General features: G+C 44.9%; 1 pseudogene; it reads right to left on the reverse strand.

The window, feature by feature from the left end:
• Positions 1-2,383: 2,383 nt before the first annotated feature.
• On the reverse strand, positions 2,384-4,606 carry LOC148527237 (uncharacterized; annotated as a pseudogene).
• Between the last annotated feature and the right edge of the window lie 23,233 nt (positions 4,607-27,839).

A 27,839-nucleotide genomic window follows, 5' to 3' on the forward strand; every position in this document is an offset into this window, starting at 1 on the left:
GGAGATTAAGAGTATACTGTATATGGTGCCTAACCCTAAGTCCCCCCCGGGTGCCCTAAACCTAACCCCCCCCCCGCAGCTGTCCGCTCGCGGCGCCCGGCATCCCTTCGATCAGGATGCCGGGCGCCGGTCTCCCGGAGTCGGGGAAATGTCATCTACAACTAGATGCCCGGCATTTCACACTCGCCGGGATGAAGCAGTTGGGAAGCCGGCTGTCGGTATTACGGCAGCCGGTTTCCCGATGGTATACCACTAAAATGATGTTGTTGTTAACTCCAGCCATTTGGAGACAGTGAAGGCAAGATCAAGGATCAGCCATTTTGTTTGATGCAGATACTGTCGGAACCTTACTGTGAGTTGAAGGATAACAAAACTCAGACTGTATTAAAGTGCTATTTAACTACAAAGCAGTAATAGTGTGCAAAAGCAGTATACAGCCTTCTTCCTGCAAACCAAAAAGAGTCCAGCATGTACATTCTGCCTCCTATTCAAGAAGTAAGTCAGTTAAGGAAACTTTGTAACTGTTAAATATTGTCAGTTCTGTAGAACCACAGATCCCATACTGCCTGGATTGTCATTTGTTTTTACAGCAAAGTATTAAACCACAAAACTATTGCTATCACAGAGAGTGTTATTCAATGCAACTATTGTGCAACTCTTGTGCAGATATAGGAACATCATTTTAGGAGCAATAAGATTTCTGCGGGATCTGCTTATTTCACCTGTTCGTTAATGGAACTATTGTCTGTTGCCACTTAACCTTAAACCTCTAGTGAGAGATTGTGCTGGACTTTATTGTTACTATGGGAAAAGATACACCACAGTGACTTTATCTTCCTAAAGGGTATTGTACCTCTGCAACACAAGACTTTTTGCGCACCAGGATATACTTTACCAAATTACTATTGTGTTCAGGGTTTTAACTAAGCCACGTCTGTGCTTAAACTTTCAATCGTCAGAGGGGTGCTTTGTGTAACACCATGCGATAAAACACCTTCCTAGTAAATTATATGAAATTAATACTCGGAGACATGAGATTTGGCAGAATAATTAGCTGGTAATTTATTAAAATTATCTAATGAGTATTAAATTAATCTAAACTGATTGGAAATATGGTGGCAAAGAAAGGACGACAACAGCTTTTCCAGCCATGCAGAACACAGACATGCATACCAATCGGACACCTCCTAAGGTGCAGAGCAACTGGTAACTTAAACAACTGTCAACAAAAGGTATCCACTCAACCCTCTAACATGACTACCCAGCCGGAAGGGTGATGACGCTATCCCCGGCAGGGTGATCCAGCGACTAAACGAGTCAAAGAGGGTGAGCGCACCCAAATACTATAAAACTACAAACTGAAAGCTATTTGCACCCTAAGCGATGACCTGCCATTCTTAACCGCCAACGCGAAGGTCTGGTTACAGAACCTCAACAAAAATTGAAACCCCCTCCTCAGTCAAATAAACGCCAACTCTCCTATACAGATATGCATGCCGGAAACATATCCTGTCATGCCCACAACATCGACTGCTGCATTCACCTTCTTTCTGGCTTCATCAATCGCCTTACCACTCTGTACACCATGCCAGACCAGCCGAGGCACAATACACGACCATACAATCTTGCAAGAAGGCCATGCTGACGCAATCCTAGCAACATCGTCAGCCATGGATCTCCTCAATTCCAACCCAGTCGTCTTACCAAGATCATTTCCACCTAAGTGAATCAGTAAAACCTTGGGAGTCCCAAAACGCTTTACAGATTCTAAAAGTTTAGGACACAAGTCCTGCCACAATATTCCTCTCACACCAATCCACCGCACGCAATCAGAGCAAGGTAAGGAAGGAGCACCACTATTATTCATGAACTTAGCAGCCCAGAAAACAGGAGTGGCCAACAATCAATATTTTGAAAGAGTCAATTTTAACACCTGAAGGGGGAGAAAAAGAATGCAAAATTAAATTAATTTGCAATTATACTTAAGTAGCGGAGGATCTGCCAAAAAGAAAAATTTTGTGTAACCATCTGCCAGGCTGAAATTTAGACAAGCTTCAGTGCCAATTCGAAGCAAACATAAAGACACATGAGGGTAAAAGGGGTGGGGTAGAGGGGAGGGGAGAGGAGGGGGAAGGCACGGAAACACGGATAACTCAGCTGGAGGAAAAAAACCTCCAGGGACATACTAATTGTAATTAGGTCCGTCAGTTCAGGCAAAAAGAAAAGGTCAAATGCCTCCAGACTTCCGCTGCCACAGCGGCAAGTAGCTAATCCCCGAGTCGGGCAGACAGTACAAACAAGACACACAAGACCATACTTTGAAGGTAAACAAACAATAACATGACAAAAGAGTAAACATAACATTATTGAATGCGCAATGCAATCAATGCAGAGGCCGAATGTAATGCCTATAACTAGAGGATTTCCAACGGCCTAAAGCCTTAATCTTGGATACAGAAAATCCCGCTGAAGTAGCGGAAGTTGCTGCCCCGATATGAAATGAGTGCCTACCGAAATCCTGGGGCACTTCAAAACCCACCCAAACTGGTATTTGGTTAATGGCGAACCATCCTCATGCAGAAGCCAAGAGCCCGCAGTAGCAGGCCTGACCTGAAGATAACGCTTGGCCAGGGCAATGGGGCAAATACGCAAGTCCTCAGAAGGGACAAGCGAAATCCAACGTCCCCTACCCAACTGATCAGTCTTGGAGCTCCTAAGCCTACAAAGCAACGACCTCTCCCCTACCAGAATGCCTGCCCGAAGGAGTGCAGAATCGGTTCACTTGGAGGCTGCCACCAACTCCGAAATCCGGAAAGCCCCATGAAAGGCCATAGAAAAAGCTAGTTTGAAGAAATCAACTTCAAAAACCGAATCTGCCACGTCCGCTATGACCGCAAGGAGTAATGGGAGGGGGGGAATATCAATAGGACGTCTCTTGTCGGGCGCAACCGGAACTGAACGAGCCCAACCTTTCAAGGCCTTCTGAATCAGAAAACTCTTTGTCAGGTCTGTAAGGCTTTTTAACTTAAAGAAAAATTAAATACCGGGCAAATAGCGCAAAACCACAGCTCTGGATCTACCAGAGACATAGAGATGCCAAATAAAAGAAAGCATCAATGATGCCTGCTTTTACCTCCATGTCTGTGGCAACTCCTCTGAGAGTTTACCGCCACTCCTTCCAAGCCTGGCGGTAAACTCTCAGAGTACCCGGAGCGAGAGACTGGCGCGCTAAGCCCTCCATGCCGGATTGATGACCTGCCAAACATAAGAGGGGCAAAGCACACCAGTAGCATCAGCCCGAGGGGCCAAAGATCGAAACCAAGGCCACTGAAACTGAGATAACGCGTCCGCAATTTCATTCTCTGCCCCGGGAATATGCCGCGCCCTAAATTAAATATTGCAACGCAAGCAAGTTAAGACTACTTGCGCCAAAAACCCGTAACACTAGCAATGATTTAGCACACTGCTGATTAATTGCATGCACAACACCAAGGTTATCACACCTGAGCACTATGCTGCGATCACGCAAACGCTCACCCCACACCTCCAAATGCAACCATGATTGGAAAGAGTTTGAGGAGCAACAGGTCCCATGTGAGACTCAAACGCACCCATTCCTCAGTCCAAGGAGCTGAACACCAGGACCTGGCAAGGTAGCAACCAAAACCAGCTGAACCCGCTGCGTCGGTGAAAAGCTGCAGCTGACAGCTGGAGCCATCTAAATCACCACACCATTAAATTTAACAAGAAAAGATGCCCAAACGGACAGATCCCTCTTGATTTCAGAGGACAGGTGAATCATATGGTGCAGCCTGGATGCCCCAGCCGTGGACCGCTCCAGCTTTTGAAAGAAAATTCTGCCCATCGGGATAACCCTACAGACAAAATTCAACAGACCTAAGATCGATTGTGCCTGCCACAAAGAAATTCTGTTTGCAGCCAAACATGTAGCAATCACGTCGCGCAATTTCGCCACCTTGTCCTGAGGAAGCCTGCAAACCCCTGCCAGAGTGTCAATCTCGATATCCAAAAAAGATAGGCAAGCGAGAGGACCCTCAGTCTTCTCATCGGCAACTAGCACCCCGAAATGAAAAAACAGAGCTCGCAAAGAAAACAAAAGAAACGCACAACGGTCTGAATCGGCAGGACCCACGCACAGAAAATCATCGAGATAGTGAGCTATCCCGTGACCCCCGCAAGAAGTCTCCACGCACCAATGAAGAAAGGTGCTAAATCTTTCAAAAAAGGCACAGGAAACAGTGCATCCCATAGGCAAGCACTTGTCTATAAAATATCTGTCACCAATACAAATCCCCATGTACCTGAAGGAGTCAGGATGCAGGGGAAGTAGACAAAAAGCCGATTCCACATCTATCTTAGCCATGAGAGCACCGGGGCTATACGACCTAACCATCTCCAAGGCATCGTCAAATGACTGATACCCCACCGAACAGAATTCCGGAGGTGTAGCATCATTCACTGATGACCCTGATGGGTATGACAGAGGCTGAATGAGCCTAAATTTACCAGGAGACTTCTTGGGGGCAACTCCCACTGGAGAAAGAATCAAATCCTCCAGCAGAGGTTGTTCAAATGGGCCTGCCATTCGCCCTAGGCTCACCTCCTTCTGAATTTTTGCCTTTAGTACATCAGGTAATGCATCCCGTTGACCGCAGATTCTTCGGGGGGCCAACCCTAACCTCACCCCTAATGGGTAACTTGAAACCAAAAGTGAAACCGGAAAACAAAAAACGCGCATCCTCAAGATTTGTATACCACCCCAACCATTTGGTCATAGCATCCAAATGCACTGGGGATGATGCCTTACTTAGCCCCGGTATTCCCAGGTGGCTTGGAAGACTGCAGTCCAGCCAGTTGGGAACAATTGGACATGGGGTGAGCTCCGCCGCAACGCAAACAGAGGTGACGAAAATGACACCGCTGCCCCTGAGTACAGGTGGCATTGTTAAAAGCAAAGCATTTGCCTTTATTCTGAGTCTGAGCGGAAAAACGACCCGGTCCTGGTGGATGCCGAATAGGGGGAGTTTCGACTGGAAGACGCGGTGGCTGAGTGACTTCCAGCCACACCTCTACGTCCTTACCACCAAACTCAATGACAGGCCTGCCATCCTGCTTCCGACGAAACTCTTCGTCGTAAGCTCGCCAGGCAAACCCCCTGGAACCGCGCTGCATGCCATTAATCAGGTGCAGATACCTGATAATATTTAAGTGCTCCTCAGGACGTTATTAAATAGCATGATGCAAACATGCAGAAACCCGCGATCCAATTACTAAAGGACTTGAAAGCGTCCATGCCAACTCCTTCCTTAGTCTTGGTCGCCTTAAAATCCTTTTTTGCTTCGTCGGTGAGCACAAAAATGTCCACGTATAGGCCCTTTGTTATCTTGCGCTTACAGCATGGGCGCAAGCTGCGCACAACTGCCGTATTATCGCAGCAAATCCCCAGCGACCGTTTGGAACGTTTGCGGGAAGCGGCGCGCGAACGGGAACGATGCCGCTTAGATGACTTATCTCTCTGTTCGGCCTCTCGTTTAGCATATTTAGCAGCCCGCTTGCGCACCCTGGCAGAGCTGCTGGCATCAGACACTAGCGATGAAGAGGAACAACAGCTGTTACTGTCATCGTTCTCGTCATAAGTAGACCCACCTGATGCACTCTGCTGCTCGTCACCCAAAGAATCAGCCGAAGCAACCTCTTCGTCCACAGCTGCATCCTTGGGACCGTCGCTGGCATCGCCATCTGAAAAAGAGGGTAACACCGCATCTGGCGCCGCAGCCCCCGCTGCAGACAAAGGTGCAGAAGAAGCGACCGCTGAATTGGCCAAAACCAGAGAAGGGACCGCTCCTGAAGTACCTTGCGCTACCAAAGATCCGGATGCGCGCACCGCTGACAAAAATTGCTCGGGCATGGTTGCTAGTAATTGAGATGAAGAAGCTGCCGGGGGCGCACAAGCTGAAGATCCAGACACAGTCAGTTGTGATAAGGCAGCCACAAAAGGGGCAAATAATGTGGCCATGGAGGGCATGACATTTAAAACCCCTGCAGGATCCCCAGAGCTTATGGGCATTGCAAGAGCATTCATGTTGGGGGGCCCTACACTAAGACCAGCCCCTTGTGCCTGTGGCCCTCCACTCTGACTGGCACGCTGAGCCTGGCTATCCTTCCCTGTAGAGCTGCTTGCAGAGCCCACCTGATGCAAGCTCTGATTTATATCACTAAAATGGTGGCTAAGCCCCGCCCCCCGAGCAGGCTCAGGGAGCTGAGCAGGGCCGCCATTTGCAATTCGGGCCCGAGGGCCTCTGCGGGCCCTACTTGCACTGGAGGTCCAAGCCAGGGCCCGAGACCGGGCTGGTCTCGAACCCGCGGCCACCTCCTCATTAAACACAGAAGCCCCAGCCGGTATCTGGGCGGGGGCACACACTTGTCCGCGGCCCGCAGCACTGCCGCAAGCTGGGACATGCGGGCGGGCACAACTACAGAAGTGCGCTGAACCGCCCGCCTACTAGAGCCAGCAGCCGCGGGCCCCGGAGCAGTAATGGAGCCGGCAGCTTCAGAAGCCACCAGCATCGCGGCGGGCACGCGCGCTCACGCTCCACGGCCTCCCCTGCATTCTAAAATGGCAGCAGCGGGAGGGGACCCAGCTCCGTCCAGCTAACGGCGGGGGGGGGGGTACATTGAGTGGCGCGGGTGTGACATGGGGCTCCAGAAGGGGATATACTAGCTGACAAAGCAAGAGAAGGAAGGGAGGGAAAGAGAGGCACAGGAGGAGAGGGAAGGGAAAGGAAAGAAGATAACAGTAGGTGAAGACAGTAAAAGAAGAGTAGTGAGGGAGACTAGAATATGAAAGAGCTAGCCACAGAAAAGCAGTTAGGAAGAATGCAAGAAAACACAATTAAACAGCACAATCTTGCACAGCACTTATCTTCTGCCAAGACAGGAACAAAAGAGGCTTTGTCTCAGCCCACACACACATACCTATCCTATAGGGCAACTAAGTCACATGGTGTTACCCAAGCCAGCCCCCAGACTCGAAGTTTAACCCACGACGATCTTATTCAATCACTCTGTTTGTCGGAAAGTAGCTTTGGAACCTGATTAAAACACCATTGTGAGATATCTGAAGAAATTTGCCTCTATCTAATTTAACTGCTAGTTTAGTCATTTATTGAAGTGTTGAAGTATTTGTATGTTGAAATTTATATTTCCTTGTCCATTAAAGTGTTTATTTATTTGCCAACAAACAAGTTATTGAATTGTCCAAAGAAATTTCATTGGCCATAAAAGTGTTATTGAATGTGTTATGTACAGGTTGTCTTTAGCCATCTTATCCTCTTTTGATCCAGAAAATAAAAGGTGAAAGGATTTCTATGTCGGTTATTGAGTTGGGAGTAAGTAAACTTTGCCAGTACCGTTGTCACTTATATTCATTCTCATATCATCTGAATCTACATTGCGAGGAAGGAGGAAGAACCGCGTTGAAGAACAGAAGTAAGTCTTGGCATTGTAGTCACTCCCTTCCTCCAGAGTGTTACATTTATAATACTGTAGGTGCAAAACCAACTCTGCACTCCAATGCGTATATTTTAGCTAAATAATAAAATACTAATGGGTTTGATTTTTTAAAGAAACCGTCCATCTTTTATGTGATTATTGTTCATTTAGTGCTGGTTCCCTTTTTATATGTGTATTTCTCTATGTTATTGGGCCTGCAATCCCTTTTACCAGCTGCTCCTGTGAAAACGCGTCAGACTGCTTATTTTGTTATTAGTCTATGCTATTTGGCAGTGGTTCTCAAACAGTCCTCAGGACCCCACACAGGTCATGTTTTCCAGGTCACCCAGCAGGTGCACAGGTGTATTCAATACTCAGTGACATAATTTAAAAGATCTACAGGTGGAGCTAATTATTTCACTTGTGATTCTGTGAGAAGACTTGGAAAACATGCACTGTTTGGGGTCCTGAGAACCGAGTTTGAGAACCTGTGCTACAGTATATGGTAAACATGACATGAAATAAGGGGTGTGGTACAGTATAAAAGATCAACAGTAAGTAGTTCGACAGTCAATAGGTTGACACCAGTTGGGCAACATGCAATTGGTCAACATGGACAAAAGGTCAACAGTGCAAAAGGTTGACAGGTTCAAATGGTCGACAAACATATGGTCGTCACCTTTTTTTGTATTTTAACCCTAATCCTAACCCTAACCCTCCACCACTTGCCTAATCTTAACGTTTAAAAATGTTGAAAAAGAACACCATAAAGAACACGCATCGACCATTTTTGTGTCAACCATATGTATGTCGACCATTTGAACATGTCAAACTTTTAATCCTGTCAACCTTTTGTCTGATGACTTATTCATTGTCGACCTTTTACCTGCATCCCAAAATAAGAACTCTGCAGGGCCAATAAAACTGCAGTAGGTGACCAAAACATTCAAAGGTATATTCATAAACATATATATATAAAACACAGATAACTAAATCAAATGGGTAAAAGATAAACCAAATAGAGTTTATGACATTTAACATTGGAAGACATTTTAGGTTTTAATGGATTTTTGCAGTGTTATGTAATAGGCATATACTGTACATCTCTTAGCCATAGGAAATATGCTCTGCTCTTCAAAATTATTTTAAACAAAAACTTTATGCAAAAGTTTTATTTTTACGAAGTTTAGGGCTCTATTTATTTATTAACATTATTTTTACTAAAATTATGTGAAAAAGGGTGTTTTCACACCCTTTTCACATTATTTTAGTATCACCTACAGTTACTAAAGGGCAATTGGAGTAGAATTTGTAAACTTCTACTACAACCCCTAATTATCACTTATTTTTAGTAAGCAGATCGCATTTCCCATAGTTGTAATGGGAAATTTTTAGTAAGCAGATCGCATTTCCCATAGTTGTAATGGGAAATGTGATCTGGCCAAAGTTACTAAAAATAAATTGTGAAAAAATACTGGGGGAAGCCCTGTGATAATAACGCCACCTGGAGGTGACGTTATCCAGGGTCTCCCCCGGTTACCGGACTCCTGCTCCGCTCTAACATGCAGAGCAGAGCCTGGAGCCGGCCCCAGTGATCAGCTGTGTAATCTAAACAGACCACACACTGATTCACTATAAAAAAAAGTAAAAAACCCCACAAACTTACCAGGGGCCGGTGATCAGGGCTCCGGTGATGTCCTCTTTCCGGTCAGCTGGTCTCCCATGCTGCACTGCGGCCCGGTTGTCACCTGACAGGGTCCCAGTGCAGCATGGGATGTCAGCTGACCGGAGGACACGGAGGACATCACCAGAGCCCGGATCATGCAGGTAAGTGTAATTAAGGGAGAGGTGGGGTCGTGGGGGAAATGGGAGGACGCAGGGCGTCAGCGATCATGGGGGGCGGGGCTTGGCAACGGGGACGGGGCTTAGCGCCGGGGGGGTTGCAGCGGTGGCTGGTCGGCACATGCGCAGGGCACTTGTCATGGTATTTTTTTGTGAAAATACCGTGACTAGTGTGCGGAGGGGATTCGCAGGGACAGAGCTTTATCGCAAGCTCTGTCCCTGCAAGGGATCTGTAGTAAAGGTAATATCACACTACAATCTGCATTACCAATGCAGATTGTAGTAAATAGAGCCCTTACTGACTTATAATATTAAACATAGGTATTGTTACTTTACGCATTTGAGCGATTATCGGTGGTCAGCGCATGTGTCACAGTCGCATTGCGCACGTGCTACAAATGAATTGCAGTCGCACTCGCTCTGAGGTTTCACTCGCAATTGATTGACAGGAAGTGACCGTTTTGTGGGTGGTAAAAGGGAGTTCCTGCCAAAATGTGTCGGGACCGTTTCTGGGTGTATACCAACCAGCGTCTGCGATCGCGCACACAGAGAACAAAGCTCCAGCGTCTCAGCTACCGTGGCCATTCTGAGTGACCATAGACTCACTCGAGGAGTCGATGTTTTCCAGATCTGTGTACTATGCTGCGTTTGTGTACGCAGTTACGGGCAGCTACGAGGGCTCCGGTAGGGGTTTCAATACATAATCTGCCACCTGATGCATTAGCACATTTTAGACGTTGCTAAGCGCACAATTTGCTAATTTTGTTTGCATTAGCGTACGACTCTGAATCAGGCCCAATTAGTGCAACAATAGAAAATAAAATATGATTTTGAATATTTCTCCCAAGTAGTAGACTCCAGATGTAATTATTTAATTTGAGGTAGTTATAGAACTATGGGGCATATTTTAAAAAAAAAAAAAAAAATTGCAGGATGCCAACAAATATATGACTGTATCTAAGGGGGATCGGCTGCGGTATCCTATTTCTGATCGCAAAAGTACCCCCCATAGGTTCCTATGGGGCCTCCTAAATGCTGAAATATGCCAACCTCAGGAATCTTTAGATGGTGATCAGAAAGTACTGTGCGCTAGCGCATGCCTGATCATATGGAGTAGCCATCACTTTATGCCTTACACATCGCATGGATAGGCTAGAGCCACTGTCCTGCATATGATTAATGGTAATTTCTGATGACATTTAATTACCTATTGGCAATAAGAAATAATAATTATCTTGGTAAATATGCCCCTTTGAGCAATAGTATTTGCTGTTTATTTACATTTAAATGGATGTAACACTAACTAGTACAACAATTGCTACTAAATCCATTTTTGCATTTTTCTATGGATGACCAGAATCAGGTACCCTGTGTATTTCTATGTGTGCAAGGACCATTTAGCTTTTTTTCTATTAAAGTTTGCCAAAAGTTTGGCAAAGTCTATTAGAATACGAGCGTATAAGTGATGGTTTGTTGTAACTATATTTTAGTCAAACATACATATTAAAGGTCACTCTCCTAAAATTCAGTTATCAGCAAGTATGAAAGGGCCTGATGCAATGTCAATGTGGGATGCAGTAGAGCGATTTTTAGCTACTGTGCATGCGCCAATGCTACACTGTGTACGCGCGGCTTTTGGTTAGCGATTTATTGTCAAACTGAGTGACAGGTAGTCACGTCAGCATTTGGGGGAGTTAATGGAGGGTGGCTGGAAAAATGCAGGCATGTTGGGACCGTTGTCTAGGCGTGCCTTATTGAGCCTCTGTAAATTCGTACACAGCTGTAGAGGTCACATCGTTTTAGGTGAGAGGCCCATTCTAAGGCAGCAGGGGCTTACTCAGAGGTTCGATGTGCGACCGATGTTACCGCTTTTGTACGTACATAGCAGATGTCAGATGTTGGAGGTGGGCGTCTCTGTGCACAAATCAAGCCCAAAGTTTGCCGTTGGACAAATGCATATATTTCCCCTGCCACCCAAAAAAGAAATAGAATAAATAAAAACAAACAAACCAAATATTTGGTCTTATGGGAAGGTTATTAACGAAAGGGAAATGTTCATAAAGTGACCAGAGTTTAGTGGGGTGAAATACAATATCCCTAACTTTATTGGGAACGTGTCTAGCCATATCTAAATTTGTCTAATGTTTTCAACGTTTGTAAGTATAAAGGTTATTCTGTATAATTTATTTATTGAAAACGTAACAGCAAATTGATTTTTATTGACCTGGGAGGAAATTATAAAAGATTTTACTTAAACCTTATAAACCTCACAAAGCAATAGAGAATATTATTCCTTTTATTTATGTTCTGTAGTATTAAATAGATAACAATTTCCTTTCGATTTAATCACTAATTGTACAATTTTCCCATTTTTTTTAATAACAGTTTTACATAAATTCAATATGGCTTTTTGAAGATAGTTTTGTTTTGGAACTGTGATAAAATTCTGTTTAATTAACTTGATAAGGAACAATGACACTTCTAAGCTATTGGTATGAGACACATTGATATAACCCATCTGTTCATTCTTTGTATGAAAACACCTTATATACACCTCCCCATAGACATCTGCAGGGGATTAAACAGTTTTGAGAAAATCTGTGACATTTAATTTAAAGCCCTAACATTAACAAATGATGTGATGTATTGGTGTATTCACTTGTAAGTGTACATGTATGACAACAATGGAAAACCGTGTTCAAAGTCTCTGCCTGAAACAAGATGTGGGAAATTTACTAAGTGGCAGCAGGCTGTCTTTTCTCGACACATTTAAGCCCGAAAATGGCAATTGTAACACAGTGTTTTAAATTTTGGGCTAAAACACACTGAGAAGTGGTGATTTTGTGCTTATAGCCCCTCAAATGAATTAAGTACAATCATTTTCGATGTGATTATTAAAGTTATGAATTTTAAACTCAATGAGTAAAGGTTTGGGAGGTTTACTAATGAGGTTTTAAAAATTAGATATTAAAGACATTAGGGGGTAAATTTACTAAAGTGAGAGTTTTTAGAAGTGAGTTTAAAAAGTGATGTTGCCCATAGCAACCAATCGTATTCTAGCTATTATCTTCCAGAAGGTGCTAGTTAAATGTTAAGTAGAATCTGATTGGTTGCTAGGGGCAACATCACTTTTTAAACTCACTTCTAAAAACTCTCACTTTAGTAAATTTACCCCTAGGTATTGAATTTGTTTAGATGATGTTAATTTCAGTTGAAAGGAGACAGTATTGACTTGGTCCATGAAACATGGAGCAAACTTTAGACGGACAGTATATTGAATTTTATTTTTGGTGCTTATGCGCTGTTGGTTTTAATGGGTGGAGGGTTTGAAAGGGCAAGTGTACAAATAGCTACCATAACTAAAGAAGAGGTTGTGTCAGGTTCCTTGCTATCATAAACCCTGCCTAGTGTTTTCCCAAAGGCCTGTAGTCATTTATTATCCAGGAGTATTCTTTGAGTTGCAGGCTTTTTGTTTATGCATCCATTGGCTGTGTCTTTCATTCACATCAATCCTTCAAGATGGCAGGGTGGCTATGCAACCACAGACCCAGTTTTACTTGTGTGACCTTTACTATTACACCAAACAGAAGTGTTTAGAACTCTCTAGGCGGGATGTATGAAGCATCGCATTTTGAATGCAATACATCTCGCCACTTACCACATGCATAACAGTGTTTATTAATGCCGTATGCATGTACAATTGTTATTAAAACCACAAAGCACAGCTCTTCTGATAAGAACTGTCATATACAGCGGAGCTTGATACAAATGGGGAATGCGGTCAAACCTCCGAAAATGGCAGTTTTCAGAGGTTTGACTGTATTTCAGTGTTAGTACATCCTCCCTCTGCATCTTGTCATGATTGCCTGAAATGTTTACCAAATCTGGACATGAGCTACAGTACAGTGGAAATCCTGTACAAGGCATTCGCAATGACGAGCGATGTTTTCTGCATGATTTTATCACACACATAACAAGTGACCAGCACTCACTATAAAATTCACCAGCTAGTTGCCAGTTTATTAGTACTCTGTTTCTCTAAACCAGAATTTATCTCATTATCCCCCCCCTAACTGCCGATACTTACCTTCGTGATGGCGGCGGTTGGGATACTGGTGCCGGGATCCCGTTGCTGTCAGGATTTCTGCGCCGGCATTTAGACCGTACATCGGGATGCCAACTACATCCCGTTCTGGATTGCTTTTCTATTTGACATTACAACATCCTGGAGACCCCATCTGCCTATTATACAGTGACTGTTGAAGTTTTGTTCAAGAGTTTTGATATAGTGTGTGTACAGTACTCTTGCTATTGGATACCATTGTGCTATATTATTGTCAGAAGTTATCCGAGGCATTACAGGAAGAAATGTGGAAATGAAGCCATAAATGATTTTTATAAACTGCAGAAAAACTTTAATTGATGGAAAGCTGAATTTGATTATTGTGAGTGAAGTCCGCTCACCGATGTACATCAACCTATTCTTCCTGATGTGCAGAAATATTCATTCTCAAATATTGTTCCAGCAGCTGATTATTTCTTTTTGTTTGACCATTGGATTGCAGGTCATAGCCTGAAGAAAATTATAATTTGTCTCCCTAATCCTTTTTAAATATATTTTTCATGCATTACCGACAGCACAGCTGGATCTTACATATTTTAAGGCATCATAACAGTCAACATTTATAGCATCAGAGAGAATTATAACAAATGGATTATAAATTGGGCAGTGGATGAATACAGTACATAAAGTAAAAAAGGGAATATAAGAAATGGGGGATGAAGTAAAAGAAATGAGGAGAGGGAAGTTAAATCTTCTGGGTAGAAACCTGTATAAAACCTCTACTTGGGCTATTTATTGGGATGCTTATATTGGAAAAAGTATAGGTCTTGGAGACTATGATTTTACAGACATCGATAGGACACACTAACTTGAGTCATACAGGGAACCTCTATAGTTAACAATATCTTAGTTATGTTAAATATGTGACCCTTTTATAAGAGCCTTTGGTATGTGGTGCTTCAGGAATGATTAAATACTTGGAGTGTCTTTCTAAAGGGTCCAAGTTAGCTAAATGGATCTAATTTTCTCATAGTCCTAATTGTAATTCATCCATTGTCACATACTATTGAGGGCAGAGTGGATGATCCCCAGTGGCCTTCGGGCAGTCACAGTTGAATAGTGAAACATGTTGCAAAATTCTAAATAAATGATTCTAATTCTGTTTTTATTATTTTATGGTTTATTATATTTTTTCTTTCAATTGATTCACATTTGTAAGTGTTTATATTTATTATCTGACTTTTAGTGCCAACAGTCTGGTTACATTTATCTTATTTTGTTTTATTAAATTCGTAATTGTCGGTTAAAGGGACTGAGGGTCTAAGTCAGAGAAGGACTCAATGACAATTTTATGTAGAGTGAGCGATTGTTTGCCATTGCGCATGAGTATAAGCCACAATGGGCACGCGCTGCGATTGTCTTGCTATTCCCCACACACAGAGAACCCTTTCCCAAAGTGAGTGACAGGTAGTGAGCGTTTGGGGAAGTTAACGGGGTGTGGTCAGAAAAACGCAGGTGTGTCTTCTTGTTTAAATGCTGTTACATGGGCACGCATAAATTAGCCATTATGAATACATACACAGCATGAGAGCCCTCTGCGTGTCAGGAGAGCTGCAGTGTTTGCACCTGGTCAGACCTTCCGCAAGGGCAAGACGGCTGCTCCATGTGCATCGTATTTATGACGGTATACAATGTCGTAAGCAGATGAGAAGGCAGCAGTGGGCATCCTTATGCTGGGGTAAGCTTTGGAACTATTAGCATATTGTCACAGCTGTATTCCATAGTGAAATCGCAGTAGCGTCCATCTCTGACTGAGGCCCTGAGTTCCAAGACATATTTACATCTTATATATTGTGTAATTTAATATATAAGAAATCTCTTTCACACCTAAACTATTGTAGTGGACAATTCTCATTTCCTTGTGTGCACGGCTCACATAAAGTGAGTACAGAAGGAGGTTGTTCACTGGACAGACAGAGGTCTGGTCATAGAGGGTATTATGTATTTTAAGTGTTTACGCAAAGTTACATTTATATACTGTACACTAAAGTCATCGCCAGAGATTATCTTGTACTGTAGTGCATAGCCGTCTATGGAAGCCATTTGGGAAGCCCCCATTTAGCTCCTCGCTTGTGATCTTTACATGCTATGGTGCCAGTCATTTCTCCTTTGACCTTATATTTCAGTTAGCATCACTGCATCTCGCAGTGATAATATTATGTCATCACTATTTTACTTCACGTACCCCTCTGGTGAGGACCGGCTCCTTTTACCACGGGGTCCTGTATTGTCGACAACCTAAGGCTTTTGGCAATGGGTTACTGACAAATGCGAGATTAATATCTATTCACATGCATTACTTCAATATGGTGCAGATATAGCAATGCCATGAAGACTTTGCTGAACCCAGTAAAGGGTTCAATGGTACCCCATTGCCAGCAAAGGGGACAGTACCTCTAACGCCATCTATGGATGGCATAATGATTTCTATATAAACAATAGTGATTTAGACTTCCTGCTGTTTCTTAAATATTGGGTTGCTGCAATAACTTAGCATAGGAAACTGGACCTAAAGGGCCCATGACTAACTGTTAAATAAAACCTCTGGTATGGGGAAGGGTGGAGGCTATTGCGTTATATATTTTCAACACTTTTAATTGGACAGCTGCACTATTGCGACAATAATTAAAATTGTGTTTCTGCAACGTGTGCTGATTTGACTGCTACCTGAATCACTTTTCAAACTTTAGAATAGGCACAGGAGAGTAGGGGATAAATCATCCAACAAGATTTTGTTTACTAGAGAAAATGTTTATTTGGGTAATTGAGGTATTACACATAAAGATTGAAATGGTGTTAATATCTTGTATGTAGTTTTATCAAGAAGTGTCAGATGTGTACAAACATTGCTCATGGTTCTATAGAGCAAACTCCAAGGATGTAGTCAGGGCCGGATTAAGGTCTATGGGGGCCCCTGGGCAACAAACTTGTGGGGGTCCCTATATGCCACCGTTTCTTGTCACCCTAGAAACATTTTTTTTCCTTTTTATTCACCTTAATGTGCCCAGTAGTAATGCCCCTCTTGCAATGCCCATTGTAGTAGTCCTCCCTATGCAGTGCCCCCTGTAGTAATGCCCCTTATGCAGTGCCCCCAGTAGTGCCCCTTATATAGTGCCCCCAGACCCAGTAGTGCCCCCCCTATGCAGTGCCTCTTATATAGTGCCCCCAGTTGTCCCCCCTTATGCATTGCCCCAAGAAGTAGTCCCCCCTATACACTGCCCCCAGTAGTAGCGCACCCCTATTCAGTGCCCCCAGTAGTTATCCTATGCATTTCCCCCAGTGCTCCCATGAAGCAGCCCCCTTATACAGTGACCCCTGAAGTGGCCCTCCACACCCCCCTACCTTTATGCAGTGCCCCTTACACACACACACACACACACACACACAAAAAAAACCACAACTTACCTGAATCCCCGCCGCTGTCCGCTTCGGCTCTTCTCCTGCACTATGGGAGAGATGTCAGTGTCATGACGTCACTCCCATCATCACCCGGGGGGAGCCGGAAGATGGAGCTCATGAGTGAGCTCCAGCCGACTCCCTCAATTGAAGCAGCAGCCAATGAGAGTCTGTGTGACTCTCATCGGCTGCTGTAACATACACACAGCTACCGCCGGCGGCTGTATGTATGTCCCTGTATAGTGTGGCCACGCTACACTAGCGGAGGGGACACTAGCGGCAGGTGAAGCCACTGGCTGCACTGCTGCTAGTGGGGGCCTCTCCATGTGTGGGGGCCCAGGGACGACCGCCCCTGTCGCCCCCCCCCTAATCTGGCCCTGGATGTATTCTGTGTTTGTGCACCATCTGATGTTTAGAATGGGTGAGGAAAGTGTAGTTATATAACCTGGTCTTCTAAATAAATTCCAGCACTTTCATTTGCATGACATTATATAATGATTTTCTTTTAAGGTGATTTTTTTAATTTCATGAGAATATCCAAATGATTCTTTTCCATGTCAATTTTTTTTTAGAATGTTCTCCAAAATTTAGACACAAATAGTGCCCCATCTTCTAGAGGTAAACCATGTAAACAAAAAAATGTTGCAGAGTGAGGTGACTCCATTCAGAGAGATAGGGAGGCGAGATCGTCTTTTACTCGGTCTAAGAGACCACTCCAGAATGCAGTGATGAAGGCTTCCTTGTTCCACTTCAGCTCAGAAGCCAGCGTCTGGAACTGGACTACATACTGACTCATGGGGTGGTTGCCTTGGCGTATTCGCAGAATCTCAGTGACAGCTAAAGTCGTTCCTCCTGGCTCATCGAAGATTCTCCTAAAAGAGGCCAGAAATTCAGGATAATTGTCCAGCAAAGGATCGGATCTTTCCCACAGTGGCAACACCCAGTCGGATCCAGAAAGAAGAGACACAATGTAAGTTACTTTAGACTTGGGGGACGGGAAATTTGCTGGCTGGGGTGTGAAATGTACATCACACTGGTTGAGAAAACCCCAGCATGACTTAGGGTTCCCGTCGAATTTTTTGGGTGTCGACAGATGCAGATGGGATGGAGTAGTTGGAGCGGAGATGACTTGTGCGGCCTGCAGATTTGGAACATTTGGCAAGTTCACAGTAACTAGAGAAACCTGAAGGTTATCCTAGCGAAGAGACATTTCCTGTAGAAACTGGGCCAACTGTTGCTGCGTCGCTTCCAATCCCTCCAGGCGGTTGGCAATGCCTTGGAGAAGGTTTGTCCTGGGATCCTGACTGACAACCGGCCAAATCCATGTGGCCAGTGCAAACTGTCACAAAAGAATCGGGTACTTGTGGAAATGAACCCGGGGTGGTTCCAGGAGAGGTTATGAGGGCAGACGTCTGGTACTGAAAGGACGCTGGTCTGAGAGCAGTGTTGCTCATGGATGACCCGCTGATAAAGAAGTGATTCTGATGGAGGTGTATACGCGGAACGGACTGTGGATACACACAACAGGTAACTGGGTAGTCAGGGAGGATCACTGACTGTCAGAATTGTTAAAGCAGGGCTCCCTCTGGGGGTGGTAGCAGGGAGTAGCACTGCTGGTATTCAGAGTGTCTAGAAGGCAAGAACCTAGAGCAATATACAGTATATGTGAGACTCAGCAGGAACAAGGTAATGGCAAGGAGCTCAGAGAACTAAACATCCAGCTAGGCTGGGAATAACATTGCACTGGAAAAGAAGAGCTGCAATTCAGCCCTTAAATACCCGGAGGAAGCGACAACAATTGCCAGGGCTCCCAGGAATGCTCTGAATGGATTGGCCGAAAGTAGTCACCTGACCACATCCAAGATGGCGGCACCCATGTCGCGCTGCAGCGCTGCCAGAGTGTGCTATACTCACACTAGCAGCCTTGACACTATGCCTCCAGACCCATGTAGCATGCAGTGCAGATCTCCACATTCCCGCACCCCCACCAGAAGGACCCCGCCAGAGCGTCCGGACAGGTAAGTGCCGCTGACCCTGACCCCTCACAGCCCTGGTCGTTGCAAAATTCATGTGATCCGTACAGACGATGAAGGGATGGAGCAGACTCTGTAGTAAGTGTTTCCATTTCTTGAGAGCTGGTTTCATAGCCAAAAGTGCACAATTTTTGTATAATTCATTTTGGCAGAAAACTCTGTAGAGAAAATTTCACATGGATGGCTCCCAGGAAGAGCAGGATCTGATCACAATGGCATTTGTCGGAGAAAGGAAAGTTATGACTGCTTCTGGTTGTCATTTATTGGCATTAGTTTTTCTAATAAGAAGGAGTTGCTATGGTAACAATTACTAATATTTTTAATAAACTGATCATTTTAGCTGGTGAGGCCAAGGAATCTCTGTGTGGCCTTAAGATCTACCACCTGAGAACAATTCAACATAACGATAATAACTATTTGTTTACCTAACTGAAGTCCAGTGGCTAAAATAACGTACCCTAAAAATACACTTTTCCAAATTAGCAAATTCACAGTACTTTTTATAAGCAGGTTTTCAATGTAATGAAAACTCATAGGAATAATTGAATAAACTAATAATGCCCACCCATGTGGGCGCTGTAATATGCACTATGTAGACAAAAGTGATTATACACTGACAGCAAATAGATCAATGAGATTTTATTAATGTCAGTATTTTGTAGATCCACCACGTGCAGTGATTACTGCACTCACCCTTCTATGCAAACTGTCCACAAGTTCCTGGACAATAAAAGGCGGTATGTTTTGCCATTCTGCCTAAAGAACAGTGACCAACTGAGACACTGAAGAAGGTTGAGTCGGCCTGGAACGCACCCTTTGCTCCAAATAATCCCAGAGGTTTTCAATGGGGTTAAGATTTGGACTCTGAGCTGGCCAGTCCATCCGGGTTACCAAATATTCTGTATACCAGTCCAGTGTCACCCTGGAAACATGACAGGTGGCATTGTCGCCCTGATAAAAACATTCATTGTGTCCATAGAACTGCAAGTGCATGGGCCTCCCTATTAAGTGTTCTTGTCGAAACCGCCACATTAGTGGCCATTTGGAACTCATGTGCAATGGTATGCATGGTATGCATTTCGCTTGTGCTGGGGTGTCCAATCACTTTTGTCTACATAGTGTAGATCCTACATTACATTACATTAATGAGAATGGCCAAATATTCTCTGTTAAAGCGATAAAGTTATATGTTGCCACTATATAAAGGCTAATAATACTAATAATAGATCAATTATTCTCCTATGAGAACATTATTCTCTGACAGATGAGAGCAGTATATCTAGGCAAACTCAAAATAATAGAAATATAGATTGCTGAGAGTTAGGAGCAAGATGAACCTGTGAATGTCTTTTTGACATGAATACTGTCCCGTGGTCATGAAACATTGTCTAAGAAGTAAAAAGCTAGCTGAAGCTACAGAAACTGTATTGGTTTCATGATATCAAATCAAACACTTTCATAAATGTAGAGATAAAGACAGAGGAATTGTAAAGGAGGGTATCACTCTTCTCCCATAAGGGAGAGGAACAGGCAATGAAAGTAAGGAAATAATGAATACTTTGGCGCACTTGGAAACACAATTCCAGGCTCATAGAAGCCTAAAGTGCATTCATGCAGTCAGAAAGCCCTTGCAGTAAACTAAATTGATTTTGTTTATTCTCCTGCATCTCCACTTGCTCAGACAGGTCCTGTAAAGTCGATCTTGTGGAATGTCAGCGGTTCAATAGACCGGGCATACTATAATAAATATCCCTAATTGTGAATCAAATGAACTGCTAGTGATTTGCTAACCTGGAGTTTGGAATTTAACGAAGATCCTAGTTTTCATCACTGACCACAACAAAGGACTAATGAACTCTGCTACAGGGAAAATGAACGCTGTATCACCCATGTTACTGTCAGAGAGAGCAGATGAAACTACAGCTTGAGGTACTGTAGTAGCTAACGTATAAATCAGGCTGGAGGCCTGGAGCAGGTGACCAAGGAGAGAGTCACAGTCAGGAACAAGCACTAAGGGGTAAATTTACTAAGATGGGAGTTCTATTAAGAAGTGACGTTGCCCATAGCAACCAATCAGATTCCAAGTATTATCTTATAGAAGGTGCTAGATAAATGAGAAGTAGAATCTGATTGGTTGCTATGGGCAACATCACTTCTTAATAGAACTCCTATCTTAGCAAATTTACCCCTAAGTGTGTCCACAACAGAAAGCAGACAGAAATGCAATGGAAACAAATTATTATTATTATCCTTAATTTATACGGTGCCACAAGTGTTCCGCAGTGCCTTACATAGTACATAGAACTAATAAGTGAACAAGAAACAAGTAACTTACAGTACATTACAGTGCAGGACAAGGACACAATTTATATATATTGCTGCAATAGTGATTAAAGCACTCACAATAAGCAGCAGGGAGTTGGCAGTCACGTGTTAGGTGCCCTAACGGGGAGTAAAGAGTAGAAGAAAATGTAAAGAGAAGCACATGAGGGAAAAGGTCCCTGCTCCTGAGAGCTTACATTCTAAAGGGGAGGGGCAGACAGACAGGCATGACACAGAAGGGGTAGATAGGGAGGAAAGAGCATGAGGTGGGTTAGGATGAGTGCTGGAAGGCCTTGATGAAGTAGTGGGTCTTGAGAGCCTTTTTAAAGAGTTGTAGAGAGGTGGAGAGTCTGATGGCGAGAGGGAGAGAGTTCCAATGGTAGGGAGCAGCACGGGCAAAATCTTGGATGCGGGAGTGGGAGGAAGTAATCAGTTGGCAGGAGAGGTGGCATGCATTTGTTGAGCGAAGTGGACAGGCAGGAGTGTGAAGGGAGAGAAGGTCAGAAATGTAAGTGGTAGAAGATTTGGTGAGGGCTTTGTAGGCGAGTGTAAGAACCTTCAATTGGCATCTGAAGAGGAAGGGGAGCCAGTGTAGGGTTTGAAGGAGAGGGAAAGCAGATGTAGAACATCTGGAGAGGAAGATGAGCTGAGCAGCAGCATTGAGAACCGATTGTAGTGGAGAGAGGTGAGAGACTGGGAGGCCAGCTAAGAGAAGGTTACAGTAGTCCAATCTGGAGATGACTAGTGAGTGGATGAGGGTTTTAGTGGCATCCTGGGTGAGGAAGGGTCTAATCCTGGAGATATTTTTCAGGTGGAATGGAAGGACTGCGAGAGGTGCTGAATGTGTGGTTTAAAGGAGAGGGAGAAGTCTAGGATAACTCCAAGACAGCGCACTTTGGGGCTAGAGGAGATAGTTGTGCCATCAATAGATAATGAAATTGTGGGAAGTGATGTAGTGGAAGAGGGTGGTAAGATGATCAGCTCAGTCTTAGACATGTTAAGTTTAAGAAAGCGCTGGGACATCCATGAAGAGAGAGCAGAGAGACAGTTGGAGATATGGGTAAGGAGCGAGGGGGAGAGCTCAGGGGTGGAAAGGTAAATTTGAGTATCATCAGCATAGAGATGATATTGGAGGTCAAAGGAGTTTATGAGTTCACCTAAAGAGGATGTATATAGGGAGAAAAGGAGAGGTCCAAGAACAGAACCTTGGGGAAATCCTACTGTTAGTGGAAGTCGGGGTGGAAGAGGAGTCATGAGAGGACACAGAGAAGGAACAATCAGAGAGATAGGAGGAAAGCCAGGAGAGGGCAGTGCCACATAAACAGAGAGAGTAAAGGATTTGCAGGAGGAGAGGGTGGTCTACAGTGTCAAATGCAGGAGAGAGGTCAAGGAGAATGAGCAGAGAGTAGTGGCCCTTGGATTTGGCAGCAAGGAGATTGTTGCTGACTTTCGTGGGGGCAGTTTCAGTGGAGTGGAGAGAATGGAAGCCAGATTGAAATGAGCTAAGGAGGGAGTGGGGAGAAAGAAAGGTGGTAAGGCGGTTGTAGACAATACGCTCAAGGAGTTTGGAAGCAAAAGGGAGAAGAGAGATGGGTCGATAGTTGGAAAGTATGTTAGGATCAAGGATAGGTTTTTTAAGAATGGGGGAGACAAGGGCATGTTTGAATGCAGAAGGGACAGTGCCAGATGATAGGGAGAGATTAAGGAGGTGAGCAAGATGGGAACAGGCAGAAGGAGACAGGTAACAGAGGAGACGGGAAGGGATAGGGTCAAGAGGGGAGGTGGAAGGAGGGGAGGACTGGAAGAGGGCCATGACTTCCTATCCAGAAACAGGGGAGAAGGATGTCAGAGTTGGTGAGACAGAAGGGGAGGGGTGGTCAGGGAAAGGAGGGGGATGAGTGCTGAGGGTCTGATGGGATATGATGTCCTCATGTATGGAGTAAATTTTAGATGTAAAGTAGGTGGCAAAGTCATAGGCAGAGAGCGAGGAGGGGAGGCGAGGAGGCGAAGGGCAGGGGAGGGAGTTGAAAGTGGCAAAGAGATGCAGGGGGTTTGAGGACTGGGAGGAGATGAGGTTCTTGAAATGTTTGTTTGGAGAGAGACAGGACAGCACTGTAGGAAGAGAGAATACATTTTAAATGGAGGAAGTCAGCCTTAGAGCAGGATTTTCTCCACTGATGCTCTGCAATTCTTGAACACTTTTGCAGGTATCTGGTGCATTTGGAATGCCAGGGTTGTGGTGTGGATCTGCGAGGGTGAGTAGTTATTGCCGGAGCAACAGAGTCAAGAGCAGAAGAAAGGGAGGAATTGTACAAGGAAGTAGCTTGTTCAGGACAGGTGAGAGAAAGGATAGGGGAGAGAAGAGAGTCAGCAGGGAGGAAAAAGCAACAGTGTCAATAGCCTCAATATTACAATTAGTAATGGTAGCCTTAGGAGGTAAAGGAAGGGAAGGAGAGAGGGATAGGTTAAAAGAGAGAAGGTGATGGTCAGAGAGGGGGTATGGGGAATTGGAGTAATCAGAAATATTACAATGGTGAGTAAAGACCAGGTCAAGTGAGTGCCCACTCACATGGGAGGGTGATGAGGTCCATTGGGCTAGACCAAATGAAGAGGTGAGGGTAAAGAGCTTAGCTGCAGAGGATTCTGTGGGAATGTCAATAGGAATATTAAAATCACCTAGGATAATGGAGGGAAGAACTGAGGAGAGAAAGTGAGGGAGCCAAGAAGCGAAGTTGTCAAGGAATTTGGAGGGAGAGCCAGGGAGACGATAAATGACAGCTACTCTGAGGTTTACTGGTTGGAAGAGGCCTATAGCATGAACCTCAAATGTGGGGGATGTAAGGGATGGTTCAGAGGGTATTAGCTGGATGGAATAACTGGTGGATAGAAGTATCCCAACACCACCACCATGGCGACCCCCAGGCCGGGGGGTGCGGGAGAAGGCAATGCCCCCAGAGGATAGAGCAGCAATAAAAGTGGTGTCAGAGGGTGAAATCCAGGTTTCAGTAATTGCTAGGAGATTCAGGGAGTTGGAGATGAAAAGGTCATGGGTGGGGACCAGTTTATTCAGACTGACCTGGCATTCCAGAGAGCACAGGATAGAGAGATAGCATTTGTGGAGGAGATGTGAATACGATTATCCGGGTTGCTGTAACGTGGAGGTAACATTCATTTGGGGGACCAATATGAATAAAGTTTAGTGATGGTGCGGGCACCTGAGCTAGAAAGGGAACCTGTAGGAGGTGGGCAGGGAGGGAGATGTGGATGACAGTGGGGTGAAGTGACATGGAGAGGAATGTAGGAGGAGGGTTTGGTGGTGGGGTAGTAGGACAGAGGGGGGTAGAACAGGAAGAAAGTGGAGTAATGGTAGTGGTGGGAAGAGTAGGCAGACAGAGGACGGGGGAGGAGGAGGTGGAAGAGATAAGGGGGGAAGGATAAAGGTGGAAGCAGGGGGCAGAACAGAGGATTAGGTAGAGACTGAGTGAAGGAGGATGTTAACAAAATCCTTGTCATGGTGTTTAGAAGTAAACAGGAGGAATGAAATTTGGAAATGTAAATGAAATATGAATGCAAGAGATTTGTAGAAATGCAAGTGAAAGAACAGTGATGGTAAATATGTATGCAGATTAACAAGTTAGAGGGAGGAATCAAATTGGGGATCTAATGTGTGCAGAATTTGAAAAATAACGCAGAATGTAAGCAGATAGAGTATGTGAGGCTAGGCAAGAGAGCTAAGATAAGGGACAGTGTTTCAAAGTGGAAAGATGTAAACAGACATGGGAACAAGTACGATACGCATTGAGATGTATGTGAGAATCAGAAGGCCAGCATTATTAATAGCAATAGAAGTGTTCTTGCCGTGACTGCACAGGGAGTCCAGTTGTAGCCTGAATCTTTAGACCATTGAGGTTTGTTGTTTGATGGAACTTAGAGTTTCTCCTTCTGTTTATCTTCGGTTTAACGCAGGTCTAACGCTGCAGTTTTGCACTTAAAAAACACTGCACTTTGAAAAACTGCACCATCCAGCCAGCTATCTAGCCTAAATACTGACACTTATACAGAGATGCAGGCAAGTGCGGACACTAATTAATGAAAAGCCCCAATTGGCCATCCAAAGAAAGCTATCAATAAAAATGGCTTAAGTCAACAAGGAACACATACCAAACATCTAAGACTACAAATAAATCAAGCCTTCACTTCAGTCAATAGACTGAGAGAATCCTTATAACAATTTAACTTATACAAATCATAAGGCATTAGAAACAACAGCATAAGGATTCAGTAAATAATAAGCTAGTTACCTATAAGTATAATTAATAAAGCAGGCACAGGAGGTAGAATACTCTGCAGTCAAATTCAGTTGCCTATAAGTATAATTAATAAAGCAGGCACAGGAGGTGGAATACTCTGCAGTCAAATTCAGTTACCTATAAGTATAATTAATAAAGCAGGCACAGGAGGTGGAACAGGGTTGTCTTAACAGCAGTGTGGGCCCTGGGCAAAGCAATTCACTGAGGCCCCTACCCATCCATTCATGGGAAAAAAATGTAAATGGTCAATGAAATTAAACCCTCCTACATGCCCATCAGACCTCTCACACATCCAGAGAGACTCTGGGCCTGATTCAGACCCGCTCACAAGCGCTATGCGCTCGCAAGCAGGTCGATGGCTGGACAGTGTGCACGCGCCCCGTGTGCGCAAGCCCCGGAGCGAGAGAGGGGGGGTGGCTGGCCAAACGGAGGTGTTCCCGAAGGAACGCCTGCCATTTGGGAGCAGCCCTACTGACATCACATGTGATGTCAGTAGTGAGCTTCCGGCTTTACTAGAGTCGAAAGTTCACTGGGGCTTGCGGCAGATGAGACCCTACCACAAGGGTCTCGTCACAAGCCCAATGGTCGCAACCATCGCGATCATCACCTGGCCTAGCTTGCAAAAGCTGTGGGTGGTCACACACAGCTTAGCGACGTCAAGGCATCCGCTCGCACAACAAGACATAAGTACGCCCACTATGTCTTGGCGAGCGATCACTTTGTGTTTATAGCATTTATATTCGCTCACCAGCCTGTCTTTAGCCGCCCACTAGCATAGGTCATCTCCAGGAAGTATATACAACCATCGGTATATCGGGAACCATTGGATCAGACAGCAGCGCTTGCGGTTGACTGTACCCTGCCGCAAGCACTGCGAGCAGTTCTGTGTAAAAATCACCCAGGTGATGTGTACAATGACACTGCCTGTTAATTATGCACGCCTCTGAAACGGCATTGAAACACTCTGGCACACCTGCGTCTGCAACTCCACTCCCCCATTACTACTGCCCTGCCCCTGTTACCACTCACTCCACTGGGCTGTCCTGGCAGGGCGAGCGAGCACATTCCGGTCGCTTGTACTAGTTTGCGCACGCACACTGCGAATTATACGCATGCGCACATTAGCAAACATTGTCTGCAAAGAGCAGCCGCTTGCTAGCGAACGGGTTTGAATCAGGCCCTCAGTGCGATGTAGGTCCCGCAGCTATTCAATACACTGCGCTGTTTGGGTGGCTAAAGGATTTCTTCTCGCACCCCCCTGGGTATGCGAGGAGAAATCCAACAAAAGTGCAGGGCACTTTAGTTGGAGAATGCCGGTTACCGCGCCTTAACCCCCAGGTTAAGTCGCGAGAACCGGCATTCTCTGACTTACCTATTCAATATATAAAAAATAAACAAACAAACATAAAATAGATATCCTAAAACTGCCTTTTTCATTGTATCTTTAGGTGACAGTTAATCGTGATGTTAAACAGATCCCCACCCCCCTCCCCAGTACCTTCATTCATCCTTATTTCCATTCTTGTCTACAAGTTCCTCTCTCCTAGCATGTTCATTTGTGGGGTGTTCGCTGGCAGCGCAGTGCTGCGACGTCAGTCTGGCATAGGAGCTCCCTGTAATAATTCGTGATGAGCAGGCAGACTGTGGACACTGCCCGCCGACCCATGCTCCAGCCCTGATTCCTCCCTTCCCGATGTGATCCGCAGTCGGGGGGAGGGGCGGAGCATCGGACAGCCCAGCCACTGAAGACAGCCACTCGCAGCCTGCTGGGGAGGATGGGGGGAGTGCCCTGATGACCCCTTCCTGGTGTGATCTGCCATGGAGGGAGGGGCAGGGCATCGGACAGCCACTCGCAGCCTGCTGTAGCAGGTATAAAAAAATCCTGGCTACAACAGTCAACAGCACAAGATGCTATGGGCCTATTTTGACAGGGAGCCTGGAGCTGCAGCTCCATCCGCCCCATTGCTAATCTGGCCCTGTGGTCGGCTGAGTCACTGAGAGTGGCAGCCTAAAATGGGTAGCCCTGCACCAGCAGTTCTGCTCGGCTCCCACGATCTTTGGATAGTCCGGCTGCACAGTGTGACCAGGATTGTCTGTGAGAGCAGCGGTAAGCGGCGTATGTGCTCCTCCGTTTGTGGAAAATTGGACCAAAATGACACTCCAGTGTCTCAATCACGGATCCAAGTGCTTTTCTATAAGGAAGTCCTCTGATGCGTTTTGCCCCTACATGTGAGGGCTTTATCAAAGAGTGATGATGGTTTGACTTCCTCCTCCTTATATACCCACACCATATCCAGGGTT

The sequence above is a fragment of the Taudactylus pleione genome, unplaced genomic scaffold (genome assembly GCF_031769625.1).
Source record: "Taudactylus pleione unplaced genomic scaffold, aTauple2 ptg000090l, whole genome shotgun sequence".
NCBI classification, from domain to species: Eukaryota; Metazoa; Chordata; class Amphibia; order Anura; family Myobatrachidae; genus Taudactylus; species Taudactylus pleione.